This window comes from Triticum urartu, chromosome 7A (assembly GCF_056163025.1).
Source record: "Triticum urartu cultivar PI428250 chromosome 7A, HENAU_Tu73, whole genome shotgun sequence".
Lineage (NCBI taxonomy): Eukaryota > Viridiplantae > Streptophyta > Magnoliopsida > Poales > Poaceae > Triticum > Triticum urartu.
The window spans coordinates 732968088-732976384 of record NC_141879.1 but is presented as its reverse complement, the minus strand read 5'-3'; the positions used below and the strand labels follow the sequence as shown (position 1 = coordinate 732976384).

General features: G+C 40.2%; 1 long non-coding RNA gene across 4 annotated transcripts; it reads left to right on the top strand.

Moving 5' to 3' along the window:
• Positions 1 to 570: 570 nt before the first annotated feature.
• LOC125524317 (uncharacterized) lies at positions 571 to 4227 on the top strand. Of its 4 annotated transcripts, none has more exons than XR_015611264.1 (6): positions 571 to 924; positions 1062 to 1107; positions 1292 to 1395; positions 1541 to 2031; positions 3113 to 3221; positions 3848 to 4227. It is a non-coding gene; the product is annotated as an uncharacterized LOC125524317 (long non-coding RNA). The 4 variants fall into 4 exon arrangements; XR_015611263.1 differs by lacking the exon at positions 1062 to 1107 and having other exon boundaries at positions 581 to 924; positions 1541 to 1698; positions 1810 to 2031; XR_015611265.1 differs by lacking the exon at positions 1062 to 1107 and having other exon boundaries at positions 575 to 924; positions 1307 to 1395.
• The last annotated feature ends 4070 nt before the right edge of the window (positions 4228 to 8297 follow it).

Sequence of the window (8297 nt, the reverse complement as noted above, 5' to 3'; positions counted from 1 at the left end):
TAATATGGTGGTGTTCTTACAACCACGGTCTCATTGTTAGTTTTAATTGGAGCTTAACTCACCTACAAATTTATGATTTGTGGCTTTGGATTCTCCGATTTTCTTTCTGTGTATATTTATTCAGATGCAAACTATTCACAGGTTATACTTTAGAAATACGCTTGATCAGTTAGAATGAGACTTAATTTATACATCTCTGTTTCGGTGGCGATCATATATATCAATCACTACCCGAAACAGACTTTTTGGTGACGGCCAGGCACCATCGTGACGGGCCCGATGCCTCCTTCAGGAACGTGGGCACATTCCTGACGTGGACGGTCCGCCGAGAGGAAAGATGGCAACGTTCCTGACGCTCTTCACGATAGCCTTCAGGAAATAGAATAACCTTCAGGAACGAGGTGGCACGTTCGCGTCGGGGCCCAATCCACGTCACGAATCAGATACGCACCTTCAGGAACGTGTACCTGGCCGTCAGGAAGACACGTTCGCGGGACGCGCTGATATTTTCGCTCGGGAGGCGCCTGATTTTTTCGTTTGGGAGAGAAAAGCGCGCGGATATCGGATATTTTCGCATGGCTGTGGTCACGTGTGGAGCGCTTGGTCAAAATCCCTAAAACAGGGTCCGGTCTTTCCCCATCGGTCTGCTCCTCCCACTCCCACGACCAGCGCCGCCGCTTGCCCCCGTGTCGGCCGTCCAGTTCTGATCCGCTGACTCCCTCCCCATCGAGCGCCGCCCACATCGCCGTTGAGCACCGACTCCACGCCTCCAGCACAGCCTCCCTCCCCATCTAGCGCGGCCCCCATCGCCGGCGACTTCCAGATCCGCCTCCCTGGCAGGCGAACTTCCAGATCCGCGTCCCTGGCCGGCGAACTTCCAGATCCACCTCCGTCGCCGTGTGGAGGTGGCTCCCTCCCCGACCAGTGAGTGCCCGTCTTCTCCTCCCCCCTCCCCATCTATTGCTGTTCCAAATAATTTACATGTGCTGCAGCAATATGTTCATTGTTTAGTACACTCTTCTTGAGATTAAAACAATGATGTTTTGTTGTTCTTCTGAAAGGATTGAGTGCAACAGCCATGGGGTATTATAGTCGCCATCTGTCTAGGTAGTGTGCTGCGCAATTTTAAGTTTGTGCATACATTAAATCGGGTTGTTCCTCAATTGGTCTCATTGATGAGTTGTGATACATATCTGTATGCGTGTCAATACCTGCAAGCTGTAGGTTATGTCCCCTGTTCAGGAAGGTGCAGTTTACGTATGCATGCTTTATTGTTTTCTCTTCATTGAAGGTCTTACAAAATCAGGAAGTTGTAGCGCTACAAAGGCCAAGTTTGAGAAGTGACATTGCCACACCACAACCCTCTCGATCAAGAAGTCCAATCCAGGCATGTTGGTAAGTTCCACTCATGGAAAGTTTGTTGAAAGAGCATGTTTTCATATGTAGGAAAGAAAGTATGGGCCTGCAGCAGCAACAAACTTGAACACTACAATTATTGTTAATCTGAAATTAAAGCGACATGCTATGTCCATGGTTTCAGAAGAACCCACCACAAAGCATCTTCAAGACGCACATCCAGTATATTGGAAGGAACGTCATCTCGGTCTTCAAAGTTATGTTCCTGGTACTTCTTCATAGTTGCAGTCTGCACTTGGCACCAAGAAAAGACCTTTTCATTTGTTTGGTGACTAATAGCATGTGTGTCATGAGCTGGAGTTTACCTTTGTGTTTGAAAACTTGTATACATATATTACAGTTTTGCCTTTCACCATTGTTCATTGAAATATGCTATATTCTTTTTCATTGTAGGTGAATTGATCCTTCCAAGCCCAAGAGGATGCCGGTACTCCGCTGGCAGATCCTTCCCATGCTGAAGGCCATGTTCATGCTACTCATCTGGATGAGCATGGTTCTACCCCAAGACAGGATATATACCATTTGTTGCACTACAGTTGGTATATAGCAAGATGGATAAGAAATACCCAAGAGCTTCTTCCTTTTCAAGATTAGAAGATGGATGATAGTGATACGGTAAGTTGTTGTTATGATCCCCAATTCCTCTATGCACAAACTTGACAATGGTTGTGATCATGTTACTTCTATGGTTAGCAAAGTAAACTGCAGCTGAATTATACAAGTAGAGCAATGTAGTATAGTGCATGTAAGATTGTGGTGTCATCAAAACAGGGATGCATCAAACTAGTTCATGTGTTAATAATTTATGATATGAAACAATCTATTTAATCAGTGCCTGTGTATTTCAATTAGTGGTTGCTGCTTGCTTATGTGCTGCTCTGTTTCTTTCTGTGTAAATGTGGTGCTAGTTCTGTCCTTGTAGTGTAGTGCCAGTGCAGTGCACAACTGCATATATATGTCTTTTACACATATTTGCTCTGACTGTGCTATAGGTCTTGTTGATGATTTGCACATAAACCTAACTGTTTGTCGCACTATAGATGCTATATAGCAAGCTGGAATGGTTTCGAATGTGCATGATATTGACATTTTATTCATGTATTAAAATATTTGAAAACCTCAACAAGTAGAGGAGCAAGTTCAAGTACGAAAGGTGCATGGTCTTGGCTTTTAGTTTGGATTGGATTATAAACATTTATTTTATTTCCTTTTCTTCCTTGTACGTTATGTTCCTGTTAGCTCTTCATAAGTGCAGCCTACACTTAGCTTTAATAAAAGAGTTCTTCACTTGCTTGGTGGATAACAACATGTGTGTGTCGTGAACTGAAGTTTCCTTTTGGTTTGTAAACTTGTTCATGCTGCCCAAGTGTTTGTGTATTTCAGTTAGTGGTTGCTGCCTTCTTAAGTGACTGTGTACTGCAACCATGTAGTCAGTATAACTTAGTTCATGATTTAAGTTGTCATACAAAATTAAATATGTTCTCTGTACATGTTAGCTTATAATTTTAGGAAATGATTCACTATGACTGGTGAGATCCATTTATAGATCATTTAGAGTTTCTAATTTCTATTCCAGTCAGTTTTCATTAATGTGTTCTTGCAACAAAAAAACATTGTCTTAAACTCTTAATATTATATCTAAGGACTGCATTTATGAGTATGTCTCCAGTTATTCTAATTTCCTTCATGAATACAGCTTCTGAGAAGAAATCGTTCCAGGTACTGGGCGTAGTGGTGATGGAGACATAGACTTGTAAGACCCTTGGGTGGGCGAACGCCCTTGAGCACCTCCACTTGAACTTCTGGTGAGCAAGTCTGTAAGGAACCACCCCAGGACAGTTCCAGTCATATTAGTCTTTTCTTATCAGCTAGCTTTGCATCGTCTGCTTCCTTCTTGTTTTTGACATATTCAAGATGATGAATTTTCAGATTACCTTGCAGCTTGTTTAGGCTCCCCAACTGTTTTAGCTCATGCCCATGTTTTGTCCTTACTTGAGATACAGCAAGTTCTTGTAGTAATGTTAAACTACCGATGTTCGGAACTTGCATTGCAAACCTATAAATATGACGCTTACTGCTAGTTTTCTACATGTAGTGCTAGTTCTGTACATGCAGTTTAGTGCTTGTCATACTTAGATTTTTCCTATGAAGTGATGATTTTTTTTGCTACCACGTAAAGTTGTGAAGGTGGTTGGTCATGACAAATTTTCATTTGCCATGAAAACTATGGGTATAGGGCATTGGATGGCAATCATTTAATTTTTCTTGCCTTTTTTTAATTATGTTCATGTTACATTTAATTGCAGCCTATACTTGGCAATAAGAAAAGTCATGAGCTGTAGTTTACCTTTTGGTTTGAAAGCTTGTACATATCACAGTTTTGCCTTTCACCGTTGTTCATTAAAATCTCCTATATTTTTCTATTGTATAGGTGAATGGAACATTCCAAGCCCAAGGGAATGCACTCCATTAACAGAATCTTCCCATGATGGAAGACCATCCTCATGCTACTCATGTGGATGAGCATAGTTCTACTCCAACATTTAGAAATTCCAGTAGTATAATTAGTTGTTAATATTGTGAAATAGGGTGCAGGTAGGCTTTCTTTGTCAATTGCTTCTCTTGGCAATTTAGGAATCAACCAGTATGCGTGTTTCGTATTTGGTGACACCTCCTGTTAAGTTAAGGCTCCATGAATCATGACTTGGATATGAATATGTAGATCTTGTGAATAACGAGATTTAAATAAATTGGATGGGTACATTGTGACCTAGGAATTGGATGTGATTTTAAACCGGGTTATATGATCTTTGTGTATGCATGAATGTGAAATGATTTGGCATGTGGCTGTGAATATATATACCGCTTTCCAATAATATTTTTATTTGCTCTTGGTTCATTCCTGAGGACCGTTTTAATTCTTTCCTGACGAAGCCAGCCGTCATGGATATGTAGAGCTCATTCCTGAAGGTATGGTCCTGAGTGCCACTAGCTGTCAGGAAACAGAACATGTTCCTGACGGCCAGATTTCTGACGGTATCTCCTGACGGTGAGGCCGTCAGGAATATGAATTTGGGTGGCTCCAGGCACTTGTCAGGGAACGCCGTCAGGAAAATCTATTCGTGACGGGTACCGTCAGGAACGGCCTTCTTTCCTGACAAGCTGTTGCTGACGGGAGTTTCCTGACGGTGGGGTATCATTCCTGACAAAATCGGTTCGTTCCTGACGGATTTTGGCCGTCAGGAAAAAGTCAGTTTGGGGTAGTGAATGCCATTGTGGTGTAGACAAACCAAAAATTTAGATTACAGATTCATATGCACTTCAGTTTGTTTTTTGTTCCGTCGTAGGTTTCTTTTTTATTGTGCGAGAAGTGCTGACCTTATTTATTTTTACTTTTTCCATATTTTAAAACTTCTCTAATTTTACTTCTATGGGGAAATTGTATGGGAAGCAATAACATGTGATATGATTTGATTGTTGCTATAATTTGGCAGGCTATACACTTTATAAAGAGTTTAGTAAAAAATTTTGCAACTTTTTCCAAATTTTATTATTGTTGTTTGCTACTTAAAATAAATTGATTGATATCGGTAACATGATAGCTGCCTCTCTGTAAAGTTCATTCCAATCACCAAAAATAGATCACTGGAGACACATAATAAATATTTTTGTAATATATATAGAATTTTCAGTGGAAAAATATCTTTTGTGCTTGCGAACAAGTATCTCTTTCAAGATATATTTGAGAAGAAAAATAGTGTGGAGCACATCTTAAGCAGAACATTATAATAGTACAATAAGTAACTTGAACTGCATATGAATTTGAATAAGTTTCTTATTATTACTTCAATTAAATAATGTAGTCCTACATATTATCATGTAGTAATTGAACTTATATTCTGTGGAACAAATTTTTAAGTGCATAAGTAACAACTGAATATGGGGATATGGTTGATTAGCGCTACACTCTGCCCCGAAAACTTTGACATTTCGCAAACTGACATTGTCGTAAACAAGCGTCTTAGACCATTATTTGGTAGATACGATTTTTAGTGAATGGAATGTAGAATTTAAAGAAGACATGTGCAAAAGTTGACACACTAAGTTTGCTACACATCCGGAATGTTATCATTAAATCTGAATTTTATTCTTGATGGATTATATAAACCATGCATATATAGACAACTTAATGCAAAATACTTCGATGGCGATAACTATAAATGTATTTTCCTAATATTATGCCAAATAGGCACTAACTACACTAGCCCGTGCAACTGCACGGGTTGACGACTAGTATTTACTAATTGGAGGCACCATTAGAGGCTCTACAGTAACCCACATCATTAAAATTAAATTAGCCATCGGATATTAAATTTGATGGTCAAGATCGCTGCCTAATAATTAACGAAAGAGACACCACGTACGTACTTGAATAGGATTAATCCACACGTACAAAAAGAAGTTCTGAACCCACCACGTTTAAGTTAGTTGCAAAGAAAAAAAAACACCCATGTCTAGGTTCTGAAAATACTCCTACATAATAGAAAACATATCTTCTTTCTTTTAAATTTGGTGGTCACCATCAATTAGAAGATGCTGCCTTCATTAATAACAGAAGAAACAGAACGTACCTCAATAGGATTAGTTCCACATGTACAAAAAAAAGTCCCCAAGGCCACGTCTAAGTTTATCTCAAAAAGAGGCCACACAAAATCAAGGCACGTACATAAAAAGAGACCTCAAGCCTCACGTCCAAGAAAAGGGAGTCTATGCATGATTTAAAAAAAAGATCTGTAGCTTCCTCTTGGAAGCTTTGTTTAGAGCCATGAAAGATTAAGATCTAATTCATGCAACCATGTGACATATGTGGTAAGCAATTCAAACCAATTCAAAGAAAAAGATCTAATTCATGCAAAACAAGAAAAAAAATCTGCAGCCTCCGCATGGCAGCTTCTCCCTTGCCCTTAATCTGTCTCTGCCTCCCCGTGTCATACTCCATGTGCTTCCGATGGTGACGAGGATGGGATTGATCGGTTCCAGTGACCAAGCAGACATTGACACCTCCCAAACCCTCCTCCTGTTCTTATATCCGGCAACGCAAAATTCAGGCAGATGCCCTGCAGCAGCAATGCGGTGGATAGATCTGCTACAGTGGAAGCGCGGGCATCGCATGATCGCATACCAGAGCCCTTGGTTCTATCCCGTGCCTCACTTCTCCTGTCCTCAGCATATTTCACACCTTCATGGACGACCTAAATCAGAACTGTCCCTTAATATATTTGCGAACTCTCGCCAGGTTCTTTCTCGCTCTGCTGTGCAGTCCCACGAAATACTGCATGAGATTTCCGGAAAAAGCGTGTGCGAACCAGATTAGTGATTGGAGCATTGGTTGTTTTTCTACAGTGATTGCAGACGGAAAAAAATTTCTGGACAGAGCTGAGAGGCGAGTCAGCAACATGCAGGAGCATGGATGTCACGTAATACTGAGGGTCACCCGTCGGTAGAGCACCCTGCAGCACAACAGGTCCCCGTGCGAATCAAGGAGGATGCAGGGGACAAGAGGTACTCGATAGGAAGCGAGGAAGGTGCCCATGTGAGAGAAGGAGATGTTGTCACAAGCGCATTGATCCAACGGTCATACAGATCATCTAGCAGACCGGACAAAAAATTATACTACTTTTTTTTTTATGAATTTTGCTCTATTTTCTATGATAGTGTGGAGGCAATCGTGATCCTGTGCCCGAGAGTATCTCCCAGGCCATTGACGCAAGGGTCAGGCTACATATGATGTCTCCTGATGTTGTGCACCAGCTATCGTCCAGTGTCTAACATAGTTTGGTCTACATTAGTACTAAACCAGATAGACTGACCTATTGTTGTCATGCAATCCACATGTATATGGTACACAATTTTCTCCTTAATTTACTACCTTTTTTGCATGCTTCTCACCGGTATGAGATATAGTGTTCATACTTACCTACATATACAGTTTATACATGTCTAGATTTCTTTATTAACATCAGTTTTAGATTAATATATTTTGTGTGTAAGTGCGAAATAACAATATCCAGGACAGCCCCCCCTGCTGCATCGGTTAGCTTGCTGTCAGATTCCAACGCCATCGTTTTGATTCCAGTATGGCTAGCCCCAGCCCCAGACCTAATGTATTATATATAATTTCCTTTTTTCTATGTTTTTATAATAAAGTAATAATTAGAAAATATACTATATTTCAGTGGAAGAAATTGGAATATGTGCATGAACGGTGCATGGAACAAAATTTTCAAATATCATGCCCGTTTTCTTATTTCGGAGGGATGGAATAATGATCACACAAGTGAGTTGTATGAACGTAAACCCCAAATATCTGTTTTTATATGCTGTTCATAGAACTTTGGCTCTTCAATTTGAAACTAAATTGCATGTCTTAACCTTTTAAATCTTCCCTGTCAGATTATACGGTGATCTGTTGATGGCCCACATATAGTGTCTCCTTTAATCTTTGTGTTCAATGCATTCAATATTAATTAATGCATCTTCATCTACAGGTTTGCTAGTGTGGCTCCCCTGGCAATGGTTTCATGATACAATGTTGCACAGGAGATCATGTTCTAAATAGCTACGGGTTGGATAAAATTAATATGTAAACATCTACTTCCACATGGGATGGCAGAGACAAGTCTTTTCTCTTGCGATGTCGTTCGCAGGTTAGAATGACCTTCATTCATACCAAACTTGAAATTTGCAATGGTAACATCATGAAGATCGGGTACGTGCATGTGCAATTATATTGATGCTGAACCACTTTTTTAATTAAGTGTATCCGTTTAGCACTTTTTGCAAGTTCAGTTCAGTGTTGGTTCATTGATAACAAACATCAA